This window comes from Chinchilla lanigera, unplaced genomic scaffold (assembly GCF_000276665.1).
Source record: "Chinchilla lanigera isolate Chin_1 unplaced genomic scaffold, ChiLan1.0 scaffold00030, whole genome shotgun sequence".
Classification (NCBI taxonomy): Eukaryota; Metazoa; Chordata; class Mammalia; order Rodentia; family Chinchillidae; genus Chinchilla; species Chinchilla lanigera.
Genome location: NW_004955431.1, coordinates 6,319,040 through 6,341,702, shown reverse-complemented (window position 1 = coordinate 6,341,702; position 22,663 = coordinate 6,319,040). Strand labels below are relative to the sequence as shown.

Below are 22,663 nucleotides of genomic sequence, written 5' to 3'. Positions count from 1 at the left end.
AAAATTAAGTGAATAAAATGGTCTTCCAGATGCCTCATTTCCTTTTCCCATATTTTTTTTATCAGATCATGGAGCTAGAAGTTCCCAAACAAGTTGCTCTTTTCAGCTACCATGATATTTCCTGTAGCAAACATACCAAGTGAATAATTTTATTTCTTTCACAAAGTCTTGGAAGTGAGTCACAAAATTCCATGGCTTTAGATGTGTACAAGGTCATCCTGTCTCATTCCTCTGCCTTCAGGATGGTTCAAACAAAAACTTTCCCAAGAAAATCAAAATTTACAGTACAAAAAATCATGAAATAATTTTTCTGAGGTCAAGGACAAAATTTTCATTGCATAAAACTTAAAATATTTGGTCAGGGTCGCTACATTCAATCCACAGCCAGGTAACCCTGAAGCAAGCTAGGGACCTGGGTTTGAGGAGAATGTGGACTACCTAAGTTACAGGCTTGTTCCAGTAACAAAGTGAAACAATGAATGTGAACATACTTTATGAATTGGATAACACTCTTCTAACACCCTTGCTATTGTTGTGTTCATTTTGCTTTGCATGGGCTAAAAAATACAACCCTTTACACTCATCTACAAAAGGGGTTGCACCTTCGAAGTAGCTGTATACTTCCAACCTTGGGCATAGGCATTACCAGCCTCTGCAGCATGGACAGGAAGTAGGCTTTGAGGGAGAAGAAAGCAGGAAACCTTATGGACAGCAACAACTTCCTGCCTCCCCCTTCAGGGATACAGATCTGTGCATGTGGGGTAGTGCTAAATAGCAAGAAAGAAAGGTTTGGAAGGTAGTAGAAACTTCAGGAAGTAGAATCTAATGGGAGGTCTTCTAGCCGTTAGGAGTGTTTCCTGGAAGGGGATACTGAGACCCTTCTTTTATTTCAGCTCAGCCAAGAAGTGAGCAGTTTGCTCCACCACATGCTCCCCACCATGATGTGCTGGCTCACTGAAGTCCCAAGGCAATGGAACCAATAAGTCATTGACTGAAACCTCCACAACTATGAGTCAAAATAAACCTCTGTTCTCTATAAGTTGGTTATTTCTGGTATTTTGTTACAGTAAATGAAAGCTGACCAACACAGGTAGCTCAGTCTTTACCTGGTGTTAAAACTGTGAGATGAGTGATAGGAGAACAGGAATCTGCTGCTATCTGTCTGTTTATGACTCTGGGCTATTTATTTATTTATTTATTTGGTTATTCATTTTAATAAATAGCATTTAGAGTCAAAGTTTCTTGAGCTAAGGAGTGTGGCTTCAAATCCCGATTCCTCCTATGGCTTGAAAGCTTCTCTGAGAATAAAAACAAATATTAGTCAATGCTTATTGAACAGTCATATGTGCCAGTGCTGTTCCAAACACTGTCCAATATTAACTCAAGTGATCTTTACAGTAACCCTGGGGGTTAACTCAGTAACAGTTCTCATATTACAGATGATGTGGAACTGAGGCCAAAGTGCTTCAGTAACTGGCCATAGGTCATTTGGTTAGTGACTGACAATTAACTATGCTGGATTCATTTTAAAGAAATGTACCAATGTATGTGAAGTCCTCCTGGCAGTGGTTTCCACATGCTGGCACTCGTTACTAACTATAATCCACTGTTTGTATGCCAGCCACTTTGGGAGGCACAACCCCCAGCCCCAGTCCATAAAGATCACAGCTTGTTGTTTACCCTATAGTTCCGGAGATGAAGTCTTGAGGGAAATGTGTAAAGATGTACAGTAGATAGGCTTTTGAAAGTGAAAATCAAGTACATTTGGAAGGCAGAATTACTTTATTTAGCAGAATTTGACATAATGTCCTTATAATAGAAAGCTTTATCCAGGAGATATAAAGCCCTTTTGTATGAATAAACATCATCTAGTACTATGGCAAGTGTCTAGAACCTACTCCATTTGCCAAAACAAGTGATTTTATTTGTAGTCCTCAGATCGTCACATTGCCTCTGGACCTCTTGTCATAGCTCTGTGCTTGTTTATTTTCCTCCGGAGAAGGACACTTAGTGCTATATGAAATGTCTATTTTCTATTCCAGAACCTACTGGCCCTCTGCCAGAATAAGATACTTAGTACAGTGTTCTGAAAATAGTGCATGTTCAACAAATATATGTTGATTGGATATTTATAAAGATTAGGTTGCAAAACACTATATGAAGAGCCTCAATGATGAATGCTTTTCTGAATTTATCTGTAATCCTGGGTTAATTCTGCTGTCACTTCCACAGTGTGAGGACTGCAAGACAAATGCAACAGGGAGTCATTCTCCTATCTCCAAAGTTTTTTTTTTTTTTTGGTTTTTCTCCGGCACCGGGAACCGAACTCACGACCTTGCGCTTGCCAGGAAGGCGCTTTGCCGCTGAGCTAAATCCCCAGCCCTCTCCAAAGTTTCTTTGAGACAAAAGCTGAACCTACTCTAGTTAAGAAGGTATTATAGAAAACCACCCTCCTTTAGTTCTAAAGGCAAATATCTGAGGGAGACTGGGTCACAGGGGCATGATGCTAATCTAATCTGATGGACCTTTCTTGACTACCTGCTCTGACCTGAATTCTAAGATATAATCCTTACTGGCTGTTTTACTTTGGACAATTTATTTAACTGTTCTGTAGCTCAGTTTATTTATCTGGAAAATGGAAGAAAACAAAATAACTGCAGAACACTTAATGCTTCCACACACCCTGTGTAATAGCCTTTGCCCCTTTTACACACACTGGAACCAAAGATCAGTCATAACCAATGCGCTTAAGTTCTCACGGTTGATAAACAGCAAGGACTGAAAGAGAATTTCTTTTATTTTTACTAGTTTCGAAACCTGTGCTATTTTCCCTAAACTAAAGGCCCAGGGCAAGGAAGGACTGCAATTGAAAAGCTGAAAACCCTAAGCAATGAATGCCATTTGTCATTATTATTCACCTCGCTTGTCCTTATCCATGTTATTTGGACACTCCAGTCCCAGACTTCCTCAGTATCTGTGTTTGCAGGTCACTGCTCACAGAGGTTCTCAAAACAGTTTCAAAGTACAAACATTCACTTCAAAGGCAACAAAGCCAAACTGACTTTAAAGTTAGAAAGTTCTGTTCCCCCTGCTCCATGACATGCTCTGTGGGCTGAAGGTCAAGTTTTCCCACCGATAAGGGGTCTCGGCTGGGACGCTCTCAGAGCAGGACAGTGGATCCCAAGTGCCTCACCGGTCATGGGTGGAGAGGTGGCCTTGAGAAGTGGCTTTACCTAGCTAGACCTGACAGCAGGAGCCGGGCATGCGTAAACACACTGCCAAAGGCTGCACCCCCAGGGGGAAGCTGGCATAAGTGGAATTATTTCTAACTATGGCAGTACAGTGAAGAAATAGTAGCAATATCTAGGTAGCCAATGAGACTGGGATATTTCCTTTCAGAGGTGTGGTGGGGTTTAGTTCCTTGAAGCTCAGGATGGTATCTATTCCCTTGCTGTTGCTGTGTTCTTCCTCCAATTCAGCTTGTCCCTTTTCCCCCTCCTCCCCGCTCCTCCTCTGCTTTATCTTTTCCCCCTCCTCCCCGACTCCTCTTCTGCTTTATATTCCTCCTCCTCTTCCTCCCTCTTGTTCAGCAGCTGTTCTCCCATGGAATAGTAATCAGTCCAATTAAATCAAAGCTAATTCTGTCTATGTGCTGAAAATTATTTCTTTTGTTGAACTCTGCACAGATATACCTCCCAGCAAGCCCCTCCAGGTACTACTGGAGAAGATTATGTATACATTTTCCTAGCACTGCTTGATATGCTCAGTTCTAAAAATTGTGTTTCCTTTGCACCTGTCCCAGCAAGATGCTTGCCAGGCTATAAGCATACTGGAGGGGCAGTCAGGGAGGTGTCAAGAGACATCTCTGGTATAAACACCTATTGAAGTTAGGATAAATGACCATATCGAGTGATAAGAGGCACTTAGTCCAGTCCCAAAGGAAAATTATAATAGCAGTTTAAATTAGAGCACTCTTGTTTATTTTTAAAGACCATCAAAGCAGTCTGCTGTTGAGCAGAGTGGAATAGAAAATGCAGCAACATCATGCTTCTTGCTCTGTCCCTTTGCAGTCTTCAGAGCTGCTGGAGGTTCTGCTGGGGGAAAGAAGGGCAGTGTGGGAGCAGCTGTGGGCGCTGGCTTCAAGCCCAGCTGTACCCGAGTCCAGGTGTGCACTCGGAGACCCTCCAGCCTGGGCAAGGGCTGCTCCTGGCGTTCTGGGCGGCGCTCCACCAGCAGTCCTGAGTGTCTGTGGTTGAGAGGGAGCACCAGCCACCTGCTCGGCCCAATGTAGCCACACTGCAGGTTCACAGGGCCGATCTCCAGAAGCTGGGCGGTGCACTAACCACGCCTTTGTGCTCAAAGCCCAGCACAACCCTCTGCACTCAGGTGCTGTGTGGACCTGGCTGTCACCCTCAGATTCACCCTCAGCCTGCAAGGCAAGGTGTTTGCATTCTGAGAGCTCCTCGACTAAACCTCCACGGTGCCCTCCGAGTGCTTCACCAAATGTTGTTTCTTCTTTGGTCATCCTGGTCAGAATGGAGGAGCCCAAACTGAGAGAGGGTTTAGACAGTTTTCCATATTGGCTCCCTGGGGAGATCAAATTCAGCAGAACATTGCCTAGTTCTCTGCTTCACTCTGACTGCATAGACTTAGCGTTAAAATTCCTTACATTTCTCCCAGGAGCCCTCAGGTCCCCTCCACTTAATTCTAGTTGTTCCCAGTGCTTCTTCTAAAAAAGAAGCATCTACTTAGATAAGACAGGAAAAGATAATCTTTCTTTATTACTGCAAGCTGTAGAACATATTACACTATCACTGGATTAAGCATGTGAAGCTAATATCACTTCATAAAAAGAGTGCAGAATTAAATGACACAAAGCCTGCATTCTAACCTTGTACCCACGGAGACTCTGAACCGTTGCTTGTGGCGTGGACCTCTGCAGAATGCTTTGTAATCTTAATCGCATCCATACAGAAGTTGGGGAGCCTTTCCCAAAGCTGGTCTCTCAGGTAACAACCTCTCCCCAGGCTGTCCCCACTGGCTTCTCTAGCAGCAACACCCATAGCATCTGTTAATGCTGCACTAGGAGAGAAGGCATCTATGACGCTATATTTTTAATGTTCGGATTGCTAATTGTCCCATACAGCCTTGAGAGCCAAACCAGAATAGCACTGGGAAGTTTAATCAACTGATAGTGTTGCTCTATCTCATCCTCAGTTTTCATGAAATGCTAAAATTATCCTCAGTTCCTCGGAGCACTATTTGCAGTTTCATATGGTTTAAATCCTAGCAATCTAGCAATTCATCAATCTGTTTACATACTGATGTTATGCTTAGAATGATATTTAACTCTCCTCAGAATCATTGCTTTGCAAAAGATTCATAAATGCCTGCTCTGCAGCAATAGAATAGATACTGCACTAACCGAAAAGTAGCTATCCTGTAACTACAAGTCAGGGTCCCTTTCTTTCTATTTACACAAAGAGAACCACATATTTACACTCGGGTACATGGAGCTGGCGATGTCAGAGACTCAGACATTGTCAACTACATCAAATACTGAATGTTTATTTGTAAAAGTCTATCTAATGTTCCAGATATTAACAGCCTCACATAAAAATGTATATAAAATAATACACAATTATCAACATACACATAAAAAGTATGCACTTACTCTTTTTTCTACTTGTTTTTATCTCATGCTATATGTCATAGTGGTATTTAAAACCTGCCAGGAGACATTACCTATGTATGAAATAAATAGCCTTTTCTTCTGTTGTAGCATCATAGTATTTTAAAGTTGGAAGAGATTTCAAAGGTTGTTTACTCTGGGTCCTAACCGAATGGAAGAACTGCCTCTTTTGCAAACTGACAGATGGTTACACAAATGTCTGCTTGAATGCTCCTCATGATGGGAAACTCCTTTCTGTACCGATCTAACTGTTGATCCAATTTTCCTTATATCAAGCCAGAATGTATTCCTAGTAATTTCCATAGCAAATAGAAAGTAAGCTTGTGTTTTTCTTTAAACTAGCTCCTTAGTTTATGTCTTCCATTCTAACTGATAGAGACACTAATCAACCACTTAGAAACTGGGCCCTTTTTTCCACTCAGTGGGTTGCCAAGTCCAGATGAATCTAACTTCCTATAAAGTAGCCTTTTAGATCTCTTGCCTTTTCTCTTCCCGCTTCCCTCCCTCCCTCCCTCACCTCATCCCTCCCTCGCCTCATCCCTCCCTCTCTCTCTCTCTCCCTCCAAGGCCTTTATTGCTTTTTTCTTGGATTAATGCAATAGCCAATAACTGATTACTCTGCCTTTAATCTCACCCATTAATGGTTCAATATCCACATTGAATGAAGATTTTATTTTCTAAAGCTCTGTGGTGAAGCCCTAGGGCAGCACTAGAAGATGAGCCTCCACCCTCACAGGCAGGCTCTGGCTTAACTCCTCAGTTGTATGTGGCAGAGCTCCTAACACTCTTCCCAATACATATTTGTGCTAGGCAGCTTCCTGTTACGTAACAGAATACCTAAGGTAATGAAATTAAAAGGAGGAAATGTTTATATTGGTTCAGTGCTGGAGGTTTCAGTCCATAGTCACTTGGCCCTTTTGCTTCTGGGCCTGTGGTGAGGCAGCACATCGGCTGGAGGATGTGGTAGAGGAAACTTCTCTCTTCATGGTGGCCAGGAAGGAAGAGAAAGAGGTAATGTTTCAGTTCAGTCCTTGCAATGCTTATAGTTAATAAGCAATAGTAACTCTTATCCCTGCCTTTTCATAAATATTATTACCTTCTCTGAGGGACTTGTCCCTTGGTCTACCTAATGAAATTCCACTCATCCTTCAAGGTTTTTCTCTGTATCCCATCCTCCTCCGAGTGCCTCCCGGCCCCTTATACCTGCTGAGCCTTCTGCCCACTACAATCCTGATAACTCTTGCTTCCAGTGACATTTACTTAAATATTTACCTCTCCACTGGGTCACAACCCCACAAAATCATCCATGTTTGGAGCTCCAGAAGAATGTAGAGTGCAACTGTCAGGGAGCAGGAGTCCCCTCAGTGCTTATAGGATACCTCCACTGATGTGTTTGTTGCACAAGAGAAGGAAGGAAGGAAAGAAGAAAAGGAGCGGGGAGGGAAAAAGGGAGGGAAGAAGGGAAAGACTGACCGGCTCTTCCCACAACAGAGCCATTAAAATTCATGGACAGCTAGTCCTACCTTGAATTTTAAACACTATCCTGAAATACTTTGTTCCCTTAGCTTAACATTCTTCAGTTATTCTTCATAAGATATATTTGGCAGATAGTTTATTTTCCTGGTAGCCTTCGTGGATGAGTTCTAGACCTGTACAAAATATCCCACATACGTCTGACCCTTAGGAAATAATGTGTTTGGTGTACAGCTGTGACTTAAGTAATTTATTTGTCATACATTGGCCTATATTTCAGTTAAACTCCACCCACCTAACTTTTTCTCATGAATTGCTGTGCTCCATGTCTCATTCTAAACCAGCAGAGTACATGTACTTTCTCCTCTTGAATGTTTCTGTCCACCTTCCCTGATGCCTACAAAGGTTCCTTCCTTGGGTCCAGAACTGATTAGATGGTTGTTAGGCATCTCAGCTCCTCCTGAGGTCTAGATCACCAGAGCCTCTCCTTCTCGACATTGATTTAAGAGCCATGGAGAATGCAGTCAGATGGTGGTGGGCCCTGGAATGACAACATACACTCAGTAAAGCGGGGGCAACCTTTCATTCATTTACACACCTAAGAGGAAGCAAAGAAAGTCAGTTATCAGAAAGAAATGTGCTCATGCACAGATACATAGAATGAAGAGTGACAGAGACCCTGCAGGAAGAGAGAACAAATTAGAGGCAGGGGAAGGCAATGGAGGAGGAGGGTAGATGCCTCAGTCCCTAGTCTGGTTTTATAAGGTCTACTTGGGCTTTGTTCTATGAGTTGGTGGGAGATCCATTTGCTAACCACTTTCCAGGGGTCCTTGCTTAGCACATTCTCACACGCCAACACGGGAGACACAGAGCTTTGCTTTCTTGAAAGCTGAAAGACCCCAGTGGAACTCTTGGCTTGCTGATCTTTATATTTCAGAAAATAAGTGTTATGCTCACTCTGATGTAATTTGTTTGTAGTTGTGTAGATGCTAAGCCGACACTGGGTTAAATTCCTGCATCATCTTGTACGATCTCCACAACATTGTTAATTTGGTTTTATTAGTTATAATCATTATGTATTAATAATTTTTATGTATTTTTAATTTATTAATTAGCCACATTTTCAGGTAATGGTGCCAACTGCAAACAACATTTAGATAAGAAGGTTAGAGGAAAAAACTTGAGTTTAGTCATGGTTTGTCTTCCTGCTTACCCCTATTTTGATGGGTAGAAGGAGAAAGATGTTAGAACTGGGGCTCCCTCCAACACTCACTATGCTCATTATAGTTAGTTCTTGTCACTATCGTTACTATTCTTTTTACTATTATTAGTATTCTTAAGGTCCCAATACACATCAGTGATACTGATGAAACTTGACCCTTGGTTGATCTGATGCCTTCCAACATGGGTACCAATGAACCCAGAGCCAATAATTTGGTAAATTAGCCACTGACAAAATGCCCTTCAAATTATTCATGGGTTTCATTCCAGGCTGTAAGTTGGTCATTCGAACTCAATCATATTTCCTCACTGAAATTACATTTTACATTAGGCCAGATTGCACAAATAATACTGAAATATTCTAGACATAGCATTAAAATAGTAGAGTCTCAGATTATTATAAATACATGGCCCTATCCTTTAGCTACACGTTCTTCTACAGTCTCACCTCTTCCTAAAAAATTGTTCAAAGATAATCATAGCCCTAGTTCATTCAAATTAATTCAGCCCCTCATGATAAAAGTCAGGTTTTCCTTTGGTACATTCATCTCTGTGAGCACCCACCTTCATCCAAGGACTTGACACCAGGGAAGCACACAATAAATGTACTCTGGGTGAATGAGAACCATTTAGTGGTGAGGGTTTAGACACTCTAAAAGCCCAAGGGTAATAAGGTGGAACAGGGAAGGGATTCAGCGAGATTCTGAGGGTAGCTGAACTTTCTCATTAGTATAGCTATCACCCCTCCCTAACTCGTCTTTTTGATGGGTACAAGAAAATGTTGGTTGACTTGGTAAGGAGTCTAAAATCTGTAATGAGAGATTAAGAATTACCTTGGAATGCTGTGCATAAAACATGGATAACTCTTCACCAAATTTAGCCAGGAAAGGGAGCTTATTCAAGCTGAATGACTGGAGAAATTTATTAGGAAATCCATATTCTTCCTTACCTATTAAAAAAGTTACCAATGATTGGAAGAATTCATCCAGCACACACAAGCGATCTCCTCTGGGAATTGCCAGAATCCATGGAAATACTATTTACCTTAGGCCAACTAAATTGATGGTTGCCAGCATGTACTTATGTTCTTCCCCAGAGGCTCAGGGAGATGGAGTTAGTTTTAATCTCTGCTCGACAAAAGTCCTCAGTGAAAATAATAACAGCCTCTTGCTGCAACGAGTCCGTGTTTAACTGACAGGTCTGGGCATGACTGATGACTGACTGAGGAAATATTCTCTCTGCTCTTCCCAGGGGTCCCCTAAGTCTTTCAGTCTCTGAGCATTCACCTAAAACTAGAGTTTAATAAGTATCTTAAAACAAAATGTCTAATAAAAATGTGTCTATGTATCCACAAGACACTTTTTATAGCTTTGTTTATGATCATCAAAAAGTGAGAACAATCTCAATCTTCCTCAACTGGGGCATGGGCACCCCAACTGTCCTACATTCATGCAGTGGAACACTACTAAGAAATAAATACGAGCAAATGGCTGATTGACATAATAATGTAGATCAATCTCAAATTGAGAACACAGACCAAAGCCCACATAGCAAACTATTGCATTTATAGAATGTTCTGGAAAAGATAGGAACAGAAAACCTGTTAAAGGTTGCCAGAGGCTAGAACAAGAGAGTTAAAACGCTTGCCCAAAAAAGACACAAGGGAGTTCCAGCAGGTGATGGAATTGTACTGTGTGTTGACCATATTGATGATCACACAAAAAAGTGTGTTTTCAAAACTCATAGATCTGTACACTAAGAAGAGTAAATTTTAGTATATGTAAATGATATCTGAATAAGCCTGACTAAAAATAATTTTGGGCAAAAGATGACTGAGATTATACTCATCTTAACCCTTATTAATATTCAGGTAACGGTTTTCAACTGAGAATGACTGAATTGATAACTAAGTGGGGGTCAGGGTTGGGCATCATCTCCCAGCAGAACAAGCTGATGGCCGTTCCCAGAGGCCACCTAGGGCCCTTATGAGAACAACATCCCAAACTTGACTTCTAGAACTTGCTGACAGCATAGACTTGGATGGCAATGGATAGCTGGGGTGAAAAATGAGCTCAGCAGCTTGCATATGCCTCTTTCAGTACAGTGTCCCCTCTAGGACAAAGGCCAGATGTCTGAGTTATCTATGGGCAAATGCACAGTGTGACATGCATATATTTTCCAGGTGTTCTATACAGCATTTCATTGACTCCTCCCAAGAACTTTGCAAGAAAGGACATCGTCCATCATCCTTGTTTTGCAAATGAATCAGCTGAGGTCAGAGATAAGACTTGGCCAGAGAACTTACATGCTGAATTATAGAGCTGACCAATAATATTCAATTTACCCTTTTTTGTTTGGTGGTCCTGGTGGTGGTATCTTAATGCTACTGAAGCTCTGAATCTTTGGGTTTAGTCCAAAGCTGGTCTTTCCCTGGAAAGATAGGCACTTTGGGGTGAATTTCCGGGAAACATATAAAGCAAGTATCAGGATATTTTCTGGAAGAATCTGGCAGATGACATAAAATTGAGCATATAATTCACAGTGGGATGTACCAGGGGAGCATTTGGGTATTTGGACTATGCAACTGAAACTATCTGCATGTTTGCAGTCCTGGGAGTGTCTAGCTGGTGTTTCCTGGATCAGCTTGGTATCTGGGAGTGTGTGATTGGCACACGCCCTCAGTGAGACCATGAGACACATGGCTGCTGCGCATCTTAAGAAGCATTTCAGGCCATCATAGAGTTCTGTAGTTAGGTTTGAACCACTAGACCCTCCCACACAAAACAATAGGCAGTAAATCAAACCTCTCACACATCTTCCTGGTACTGTAGATCCCCCTGCTATGCTGCACAAGAAACAGAGATTGTGTCATGTTTTTGGTTGGCATAGGAACAGCCTTGGAAACTTTCAGACCAGAAGAGTCAGAATGAGGAAGTTTATAGCCAGGAAAATTCTTGTAATGACCACTGATAAACTACATATCTTGACTAGACTCTCAGCTCTCTCTCTGGCTCACTGCCTAACTGAAAGAGAGTTCTGTATAGTACTGGAATCATCACACAAAACGTATGACACCCTTGTAACACACACCTGTTTGAAGACCTTGCAAGGTTCCATAGTGCCTGCAGGAGAAACTGAGGCACAGCAACATAGAATTCAGGGTTAGTGGATGTGGACAGAATGCAAGGGATGGGACATGGCATGTGTTCTATCACATATCACACTCAGTCCACCTTCCCAGTTGAGCTGTGTGTCTGAAACAGAAGAAAATTCACAAGTACCTTAATTCTACATTTTCTTCGCTATACTCTGGTGATTGTACCACACACACACACACACACACATACACACACAAACACACAAACACACAAAGATATGCTGATCTTTGCACAAATCTTAACTTTCTACACCACACTTTAGCAAGAGGCTCACATCTTTGGAAAGAAGGACTGAAGTAAACAAAACTTTGAAAGTTCTGTCTTCCCTTTCTATGTAGGGGAAGGAGAGGGAGGCAGCAGGCACCAGTGAGGTAAGTCAACAGTGTATTACAGACAAGAAGCTGAAGCTCTCAAGCCTGACTCCCCAGAGAACTTTAAGCATATTAATAGCTCTGCACCTTAGTGCAATTGTTAGCAATTCCCATGCGTCTTGCTGGCACAAACCCAGTCATGGCTTGATATTCCAGTAGCAATGAGAGTATTTGGAAAGTATTCAAAGACACCTCCACTACTGGTCAGCTTTTTCTCTTACATTTTAGATCAGACTAGATTTCGAAAAGCATGATTTTTTTCAAGTCATTCTTAGGAACCACACCTGTTGGATAAAGTGAGTCACACTTGTAAAAGTCAAACTTCCCAAAGGAGAACATTCTCCATTTCTTCCACTATTGACCTGAATGATTGGGAGGCATTAGTGAAGATGCAGTGGGTGTGGGTGTGAGTGTGGGTGTGAGGCTAAGCTGAGCGAAGACCTGTCTCACAGTGGCACTCCGTTCCGCATGACCGCTGGCAAGATGTCCAGAGTGTGAACAAATGGTGCTTGGAGCCAGACTTCTCCTAAGGCGGAGGTAAAGGCAGTCTTCCAACTTACATGGAAAAAAGAAAGAGAAATAAGGTGGTGAAAAGGATGAGCTTGCTGATGAGCTTATTTTCCAGAGCTCTAGATTTTTTACAGGGCCAAAGGGAGAGAAGTGCATGAACTCAGAGTGAAGTGGAGCAATCCACTTGCCATTCTGACATTTCATCTTTAATCCTGTCTCTCAGGAAGCAGTCAATTTAACCTTTGAACATGACTGTACCTAAGATACACAAAATAAGACAAAACATTAAGGATCTCTTTACTTGGCCAAATGCTATTTGCAGCATTCACAATAAATTTCACAGAAATTAGAATTCTGCTTAGAATTGTTGAAATTGCTTCAAATGTAACAGCTAGTCATTCGGGCAACAAATATTTATTGAGAATTTACTAAGTACCAGGCTCTGCATGAGACAGTGAGGTACTCAGCCTGACTGTATCCTATAGCCTGGCCTTAAAGTCTTCACAGTCAAGTTGGGAGATGATCCCATACACCTATGACCCGATGGTCATTTTACACAGGGCACAGCATGATTGTGGCATAAAAGTAGGGCACTGAAAGCAGCGCAGGGGATGGAAGGTGCTCTGATTGGGGAAGGATCTTCCCACAGAATGGTGCTTCCCGCACGTGTTGGGAGAATGACAATGGGCACTACACTATTATCACATTATCGCTTGGGGGGATCCTGAATTAAAATTCTCCTCTTAAAGGCATTTTTTGCTCCTGAGGAATTCCCAACCCTAACTAGAAAACACTTATTTTCCATCAGGCGGGCTGCTGATCTCATTTTTCCATGAAAATATATATACTTACACACATATACTTGCTGTCTCAGTCTTGTCAAACAAATAGTACTTATTCTTTTGTTTTATCTTCCCAGGTCATGGATGCATTCTGATCTAAATTCCAAAGGTTAATAAAGAGCAAATATTTCTTTTTTTTTCTGTGATTTCAAGCACTCTGGGGAAAGATTTAGGGCAGTAAATGAAGAACAATTGATAATATTTTCCCACCTGATTGGCAAATCATATGGTGTTTTCTCTGTAGAATTAATTTATTTTCTAGTAAGGTTATCTTGCACACTTTCCAGGGTCCCCTGATATAAACAGACTAAGCAATAAGGAGGAAATCAAAGTAACTGTGCACTTATCTGGAATGAGGTGGCAACTATGCAGAGGGGAGGAAGACATAAATGCAAGAAAACAACAGTTAACAGAAAGCTTGAGAACACAGCTGGTCACTGAAATATCTTCATCAAACCAACTGGTTGATCCTCTACAAATTCAGGTTCTGGCCAATGGAAAGCTATAGGTTTCTGTAGAATGGCAGAGATATTTGTCTCTTCTAATTTATTTTATAAATTACTTGAAGTTTAGCAAATTTCTTAAAAAGAAGTCTCCTCCTTGTAAACAAGTAATGAGAAATACTTTGTGTTCCAAAGTTCCGAAGAGCAAGGACTTAGCGATAGTGAATTGAGGAGAATGAATGCAGATACAAACCTAAATGCCTTAGTTCTCCCTTTCATTTGGTTGTTCGCTTTGTTTTTTGTTGTTGTTGTTGTTGTTTTGGTTTTCTTGGCAAGGGTATAGAAAAAGAATGTGGCAATATTTACTTTTATTTTATTTGTAAATCTGAGTTAATGTGCCCTTCATGCGGGAGAGATAGGTAAGCCGTGTCCTTGTTTGCTCAGCATTCTCAGATTTTTGTGCGGGGAGCCATGGGTCGTGGGCAGATTGTTGTGATTGGTCACCCTGGAGGACCATTAATTCCCAAATGGATTCCATCCAAAGAGTTTCAGGGATTTGTCCAGGGGTTAAACTGCCCAACTTCTGACTCAGACTGTGGTGTGTGTGTCTGTTACACATGATATGTGGCCTCAGAGGGAGTCATCTCTTCTCCTTCCCCTAAGTTCCAGGGCCAGTCTGTCTTCCCCATGGCCAATGCAGTTAGTCCCAGGCAGACAATGGTGGAGTTTTTGGTAAATGTCATCTCACCCCCTGTCAACAGCAAACTGGGCATTTCCAAGCATCCTCCAGATCATTCCCTCCAGCTGGAGGGGAGGGGATTGACAGCATCCAGAAACTTGTTAGACTTGCAAATCATCAGGCCCCACCTCAGACCCACCAAAGCAGGCGTCCTGGAGTGGGGACACAGGAACGGGACTTAATAAACCCTCTGGGTGATTTTTGATGTGCATTCAAGCTTGAGAAAAATTGCTCTAGAGACTGATCTTGGAAGATCAGATCTAATAGGTACATCTGATGTACCTATAACAGGTAACTAGGATAAGGTTACAATTCAATATGAATTTAGATCATTTTTACTGCAATTAGGACAATGGTAAAACATCATTTTCTTACCTTGCTGATTTACCCCACCACCACCACCATAAGTTACCTAAACTCTTTTACCATTAGATTAAGTTCAGGTCCAGATAAACTGCTTTTTTTGGTCCCCAATCTCCAAAAGGGCCCAGAGGACAACTCCACCATTGACGAGGGAATGACAGAATGACAGTAAAATGAGTGCCATTCTAACTGGCCAGCATCCCACACTGCCGAATGGCACAACCCACGCTGGAGTTGGAAACTGAGCCATCTTTGCAGAGAAAAGTAGCCACAGATTCCAAATGAGGTATCCTTTCCTCCTCTCTTCCATCTACACCCCCACCTTTATCACACCTGTCCCTTTTGTCCCCAGAGAAACAGAGACTGGTATCCCTCCAGGGTCAACCCCATCAGCTGAGTGAGGCCTCATAGGTAGGCCCCTTGGTCTCTGCCTTCCCGGACCACTGGATTTAAGGTTGCCCAGCAGCCTGGCTTTCCGGCCTTTAGAAATGGTGATGGATTCATTCAGAATCAGGGACTACAGAGCTGGGAGCTCAGGTGCTGTAGAAATGGCAGGTGGTTGGAGCTGACTTGACAGCAATTAAATGTACAAATCTTTGATTAGGCTCCCGGGAATGGAGTCATTAGCAACCCTGAACGGACCAGCTTGCTTTCCGCCGCCTCATTAGTTGCTCCACTGATACTACTTTAAAAAGCCAAGGGGAGGGGAAAAAAAAAACCTTTCCAACACAAAATGAGGAAATTTGAGCAACAAAGCAGGGGTGGAGGGAAGAGGCCAGTGTAAGCATTTCTAGCCAAATAAACAGGTCCCTGCCTTACTTGCGGTGTGCCCGCGGACATGAGCATGCTTGTCTGCTAGACTGTGAATTAGCTCCATACCTGCCCCATTGGTCTGCCAAAAGGGCCTTTTCTTATTTTAATCCGTCCATAGTTGATCCACTAGCCAGCCCAAGCCCCAGCTTGGAGGAAGTTTTCCTTTGGGGTTCAGAGTCTTCATCTCCCATATCTAGCACAGAGCTGCAGCCCGGCTTTCCACACCTTTCCCAGTAGCAGCTGGGTCTGGAGTCTGAATTCCACTTTTGGCCCCACAGAATCTCAGCACCAAAGCTCCGCTCCAGGTGACCCCAGTGGCTCCCCCCACCAGCTGCACTGTGACCTGTGCTGTCGATTTCCTCTGTGTGATTGGAGCAGTGCTGGGGTCTGCGTAAAAATGACCAAACACATTAAACAATCCTCCCCACAGGGAGCTTTAGAACAAAAGGGAAATACGTCTTGCAACCTTAAACTAAAATCCTGCATGACCATTTATTTGATCTGAACCTAATTCATTGCACAGTGTATTTTTATTGTTCTCAATCTGCCAGCCACTGGACTGGATTAATATTTATAAAGCTCTGCAAATATTTATTGATTGCCTATTATAAACCTCACTGGAACTTGCTGTGAGAAAGCTATGGGTGGGGGATAGTCCCATTCTTTGAGTGGATAATCTATTAGAAAGAGGCATCATGCCCTCCTACCCTCATTTATTCACTTATTCAACAAATATCTGCTGTGTACCTGCTTAGTTGAAGCATTATTCTTGTCAATAAGAACACATAGGATAACATAGTATAAAAACTATAATGGCATACTACCTGATAAGCATTTTATAAGCATGAAGTCACGTAATCTTCTTAAGTCTTTGAGATAAGCACTGTTATTATCTTCACTTTAGAAATAAAGAAGCTAAAACACAGAGGTTAAGTAACTTGTCCAAGCTCACACTCCTAGTAAATAGGAGAGCTGAGATTTAAACTCAGGCAGCCAGGCTGCTGTGCTCTTTCAAGGTGCTCTCAGCTTAATAGAGAGGATAAACAGTAAGTGTGATAAGCATATCTGTATAAAGTATCTTTCAACAGCACATTGTAGGGAGAAAAGGAATTGCTAAGTGGCCATCAAAGAGAATTCACGTTGGAAATGATACGTGATCTGATCTGAGTTTTAGATTAAAAAAGAAAAAAGCCTGTTGTGCACCTGTAATCCCAGCATTCTGGGAAGCTGAGGCAAGAGGATCTCAAGTTCAAGCTTACACTGGGCAGTTCAGCAGCTCAGTGAGGCCCTGCTCCAAAATAAATGCTAAAGAAAAGGGGGTAGGGGGCTGGGGATTCAGTTCAGTGAAAAAGGCCTGGGATCAATCCCCAGTATTGTAATAAATAAATAAATAAATAAATAAATAAATAACCAGGCAGAGAGAGAGAGAGAGAGAATACCACAGCTTTCACAGATTTAAAGATGTGCTAATCTAGCAAGAGACTTTACCACATGTCCTTGACTCTGACACCGCTAGGACAGAGTTTTTGAAACAAAGATATGAAGTAGGTTGATCACCTTGAGAAAGAAAAGATCACATCAGAATCTGAGGACGTTGGCAGAAAGATTTTATTTAAAAAGTGTTAACTAAGAGAACTCTTTAAGAGCTGGTTGTAGTTTAGGACAGAGACTTGTCAGGAGAAGACAAAAGGAAAGGGCTGTTTCCACGGTGATAAACAACAGGAGGCAATGTTGGAAGACCCAGCTGAGTCAAAGCATGGAGGGCCGTGCAGGAGAGACTTTGCTCAATTCTGGAAATGTACTGAAGGTTTTAAGAGTAAGGGAGAAAGTAAAAATGACAAGAGACTACTGAGGAAAACATTACAACATGATCAAATTAATCTATGAAGAAGTATATTTTCAAGCTAAGAAGTGCAAGGGAGTGATTTACTCAGAGTAGCAATCAACTTCAAAGTTTTTGTGAAGATCAAGTACAATAACAAGAATTCCTTCCTAAATCATAATATGCTATACAAATGTCATTATTACTTTAAACAATGTATCTTTGTGACCTTTAATATAATGATCTTTTTGTTCAAAGTCAAAATGATACCCAAAGTGTCTGAAGGTCTTCAAGGGCCATTAAATGGGGCAGGTCATGTCACGGAGGCTTTTTAGTTTGCAGTTGACAAATGTGAGAAGTTTTCCAAAACACTAGGAAAGGAGTGCCTGCTCAGAGCTCCCTGGGGTCCAGAGGAAGTGGTCACAGCACAGCTACAGAGCTATGGCCTCTTTCTCTGCCATCACCACCAAGAGCTGGTCCCTAACCAGGGAAAGGAAATGAGTATTGTTCGCGTGGTGCTACCCCTACCAACAACCAAAACAGAAGCTTGTACTGATTAAGGTAGCACCACAGTCTCATTCACTGACTCCTACTAGACCAGGGTTTGCTTCTTAAAAACAGACCTATTTCTCTTGCCACACTCTTTTCTTTGGGGGTTAACTGGGTGTTATGGTTGATACATTGTGTCAACTTGGGGAGTCTAGAGTTTGGCTAAGTGACTCAGCAGGAAGCCAGGGTGCTTACTTTGTATACCTTGAGCCTGTGGAAGAGGAGCGCATGGAGATTATGTGAGAGCTACACACCCCTTAGGTGGGGGTAGCCTGTTTACAATGTAAGGCAGGGAAAGAAGCTGTTTGGCGCCATTCTGCACGTTTGCTCTGGCTGCTTTGCTGTTCGGCTGCCATTCCCCCCTTTGCTCTTGTTGCTTTGCTATCTGCTGCCTGGGAGCCAGCCAAGTATGGACTGAAACCTCCACAAACTGTGAGCTAAATAAACCTTTCCTTCCTTCATTTTGGGCATTGGGTATTTTGTCTCAGCAACCAGAGAAAAGTAACCAAGATGCTGGGTTTGTTTCTGCCATATGTTCCAGTTGCTTTTTACTAAGTGGCACCTTGTTCTTTCTTCTGTCATTTCTCTCCAGAGTTGAGCGGCTTTCTTCTGCAGGTCTGGGTAAACATCTACTCCTCCTTTGCTAATGGTGCATAAAGTCCCTGCTGCCCCCAGGTCAGTGGGGAACTGACTGATCATCCTGGGAGGTCATCCAATAATGTTGGATTTTTCCAAACTTGAAGCTGATATAGAACCCCAGGGCAAGTAGAAGCAGACAATTAGAGTTAAATACATTGTTTTTCGTAATTGTAAATTAGAGCAAAAATGAAAATGGGGTCCCATCTTTTCAATAATAATGATTATAAGACATATATAATTTCTTCTGAGGTTTTTTCTTTCCCTTGAGCCTTTTTGGGATAAACAAGAGACAGAGAGTCATTGTTAGCTTCCTGAGCCTATTTTCCCAGTTGCTCCTTGAAAATATCCTCTCACCCATACCCCCACTGTCACTCATGCCTAGACTTTCCCTGATCCTACTTGATGGCAAATCTTCAACCCTGCATGGGTGCCACAGCCTGCATTTCTCTTCCTAGCCTCAACTCCTTAGAAGAAGGAGGACCCGGTCTGCCCAGCAGTACAGATGATGCTGCTACAAACTCATGAGCTTCTCCAACTGACCTCCAGTACTGACAGTGCTCAACCTTTCCCTTGACTTTGCTCAGCACCCTTTCAGTAGAAACTCCAAATAGTCACAATTCTCCAGTACTGATCACTTGCACATCTCACTCATGGTATATGCTTTCACTTCCATATTTTTCAAAACCCTCAGACTGTGTTATGCAAACTTAAGCTTGTGTCCATGGACGAAAATCTTCCACCTACTCACTTTCTTGCTTAGAGTCTCACGAAAGGGGTGGGGGACATGGTGGGTTTTGCTTGTCTGTTTCTAATTCTGTTCTAGATGGTAGCAAATGCTTGAGACCTCTGGGTACCATGTCCACTTGTCTCCTTTTGGAGTGTGATCCATTACAAATTTTCGGCTCCAGTTTGCTTCTGGGATGTCCCCCCCACTGTAAGCCCCTAAGTTAGATAGATATATTACAGGCAGTCAGACAGGGCAGGCCCTCAGAAGGAGCCAGTGCAGAAGATGAGATGCCTTGCAACTGTGGAAGAGAGACACCTGCAGCTGTGGGCCAGACCTCAAGACAAAAGATGAAACAAATGCACCCACATACCTCCCTATGGATAAACATCAGGGATTGATATTCTAAGTAGGTCTCTATCGCTTTGAGAAAGCCAGAAAAAAATCACTAACTCAACCCCCTACAAGAAAAGCTCCTGTTCTATATTCATGCCCCCTTGCTATGTGACTTGCTTCCCAATTTGATCCTTATTTAATCAATTTTACCTGAGCAATTATGCTTGTAATCTTATTGGTTGACCATAGTTTTGTCCCACCTCAGGCCCACCTTACAAGTTCCCAGGTTTCCCACCTTGGACCTGCCTCACATGGTGGATTTGGTCTACAGAAATCCCTAGAAAAGGCAGGTTCCTTGGCAACCCATTCAGGACCCCTTCTGTCTCTCTCTCAGACAGAAGCTTTCTTTCTCCCAGTAAATATATTCTCCTCTGTATTAGAGTTAGAGAATGTGAACTCATCCCAGATATCTAGCAGGTTGGGAGTTTCTTTCCCCTATAACACCCAAAGGCCCATGTACTAAATGCTGGGTCCTTCCTCCTGGTGCTATTGAATGGTGGAAACTTTAAGGGGCGTGGCCTATTGGAAGCTCTTCCAGTCCTCAAAGGCTTGCACTCAAGGGGTTGTGGGACGCCTGTCTTTTTACTGTTACACTTCTCAGTCACGAGGTAGGTGGCACTGGTCTGTCATGCACTCCCATCAGAATGCTTTCGCAGGCCCAGAGCAATAAGGCAAAGCAATCATGGGCTGAAACTTTTAAAACTGTGAGCCTGAAAACGAAATTAAAAAGAAAAGAAACAAAAACTGTGAGCCTGAATAAACCTTTTTTCTTTATAAGTTGATTGTCTTGGGTAGTTTTTATTGTATCAGAAAGCTGACTGACACACTTATCTATCTTGCCTCTATCAACTCCTCCCCCTCATATGTTGTTCTCCATCATTATAAACTTTGTTCACTGTCTCACTAGAAGTAAAAGAGTGCTCTGTACAGTAGCTATGTTCCTTTTCCTTTTTCCCTACACACTCCTGTCTTACTCTTTTTTTCTTTTCTCCACAGAATATCTCAAATGGCATCATCATCCTCTATATTTACTCCCTTGTGTCACATCCCTTCCTCCCCTCCTACTTGCCAGATCAGTTGCCCCTGTCTCTGCCCTTTCTTGGTAGAAGTGTCTATTGCATTTAACATGGCTGATTTCTCCATTTTCAACCTCTGCTTTCTTAGTTTCTATTATACCACTCTTATTTTGCCTTTAATCTCCCTCCAATAGGCTGATGTTCTTTATTTGCTCCTTAAATGATGTTTGCCATTGTTTTGTCCTTATTCCTCTCATTTTCTCACCCCACTTTCTCTTCCAATCTCTTCCACTCTCATGATTGCATAATTATCCTTATGCTGGCAACATCCATATCTGTATTTCTAGCAGATATCTTCTTTTTATTCAACCTTTAATGTAGCCTTGCTGAAGCAAGGCCTCAAAATATTGGTTTAAGACTCAGAGTTGCTCATCTTCATGGAAATGTTTAGTAAAAGGTGAAAGATTTATATGATCTGAAGGTAAACCAGAGTGTAGCTGAGATCTCCTAGTAAGTTTCATTTTTATATGTACAGTGGTCTATGGGTCTCTCCACCTGGCTACCTACAGATTCCTCAAGCTCACCCTTTATAAACACGATAAACCCCTTTGTCTTTCTTATGCATGCTTCATTTACATGTGCTTATATTAGTGAATAGGATCATATTCACCTACCCATATAGCTTAGAAACCCTGGGAATATCCTCAGTTCTATCTTTTCTGTCATCAACTCATGTCATATTTGCTTCCTAAAGTTCTCAAATATGCCCTTTTCTTTTAACTAATATTTAGTGCCATTTATCTGCATTAGTTGGGGCCTTACCACCTCTCATCTGGGTTACCACCTCTCATCAGTGGACCTTCTTGGCTTCCATCTTGTTTCCCTCAAATTAATCCACAATATTGACCCTTAAAGAACTCCATCTAAATCATAAATCTAGTCATGTTGCTCCCATACTTAAAACTTCCATAAGCCCGTAGAATAAAATTTGATGACAAAGCTTTTTATCATCCTTTTACCTTTGGCTTCATTGCTCACCATGTCTTGCTGCTGCAGTTTGAATGTTGACTTCCCCCAGAGGTCCCTGTGTTGGAGGCTCTGTAGCCAGGGTGGTGATATTTGGAAGTTATGTGGATGTTGAGGAGGTGTAGCCAAAGGAAAGGACCTAAATTCATTGCTCTTACCTTTGAAGAGAATTTTAGGATCCTGGCCGTCCCTGTTCTTCTTCACTGCCTACTAATGAGCAATTTTGCTCTATCCCATGGCCCTTCCGTCATGCACAACCTCACAATAGGCCCAAAGCAACTGCAATTTCCAAAACTGCAAACCAAAAGAAACATTTTCTATGTCTAAGTCACTTATCTCAGGTATTCATTATAGTGACAGAAAGCTGAGTGACACACAGTCTTCCTCTGCATCTGCAGTAGCATTGAATCACTGATGATGATGATCATCACCATTCACTGCTGTTATTATTCAGTGAGCGTCTGTTTTACCCCAGGTCCTGGGATACTCTCCTCGTATCGTCATATCACACAGTCCTCACCATAGCACTGTGTGGCAGGTACTTTCATTACTCTCACTTACACACAAGGAAACTGGGTCACAAAGAGGTTACGTAACCTGTTAAAACTTGCATCATTCATAGGGCTATGCGTGTTGATCTGCCTTTTGAGCTCTATGTGCACCATTCTCCTCCTGTGACATCACTTTTGAACACTTGCCCTGCTCTTGGCCTCCACACTCAGCCTTTACATTCTTGCGTGTGCAGTCTTGCCTCTCTTCTCCACCTTTGCAATTGCTACCAATGTCTCAAGAGCAGCTCAGATAGCACTTTTTCTCCACAGCCTTGTGCCTCCTCCCCTACAACCACAGTGGTTCCTGCTGGTTAC

The 22,663-nt window shown here is 42.3% G+C and overlaps 1 long non-coding RNA gene across 6 annotated transcripts in view; it reads right to left on the bottom strand.

Moving 5' to 3' along the window:
- Positions 1-22,663, bottom strand: part of LOC102014931 — a 48,749-nt gene that overhangs the window by 16,526 nt on the left and 9,560 nt on the right. Inside the window, exons 3-6 of one of the 6 annotated variants that reach the window (XR_001234633.1) lie at positions 13,278-13,424; positions 12,366-12,470; positions 11,477-11,640; positions 7,401-7,706 (exon numbers count right to left, since the gene is read on the bottom strand). This is a non-coding gene — a long non-coding RNA (uncharacterized LOC102014931). Of the gene's footprint in view, positions 1-6,231; positions 6,673-7,400; positions 7,707-9,219; positions 9,336-11,476; positions 11,641-12,365; positions 12,471-13,277; positions 13,425-22,663 lie in introns of those variants that run through there. The other 5 variants (XR_001234631.1, XR_001234632.1, XR_001234634.1 and 2 more) reach the window with 5 other exon arrangements.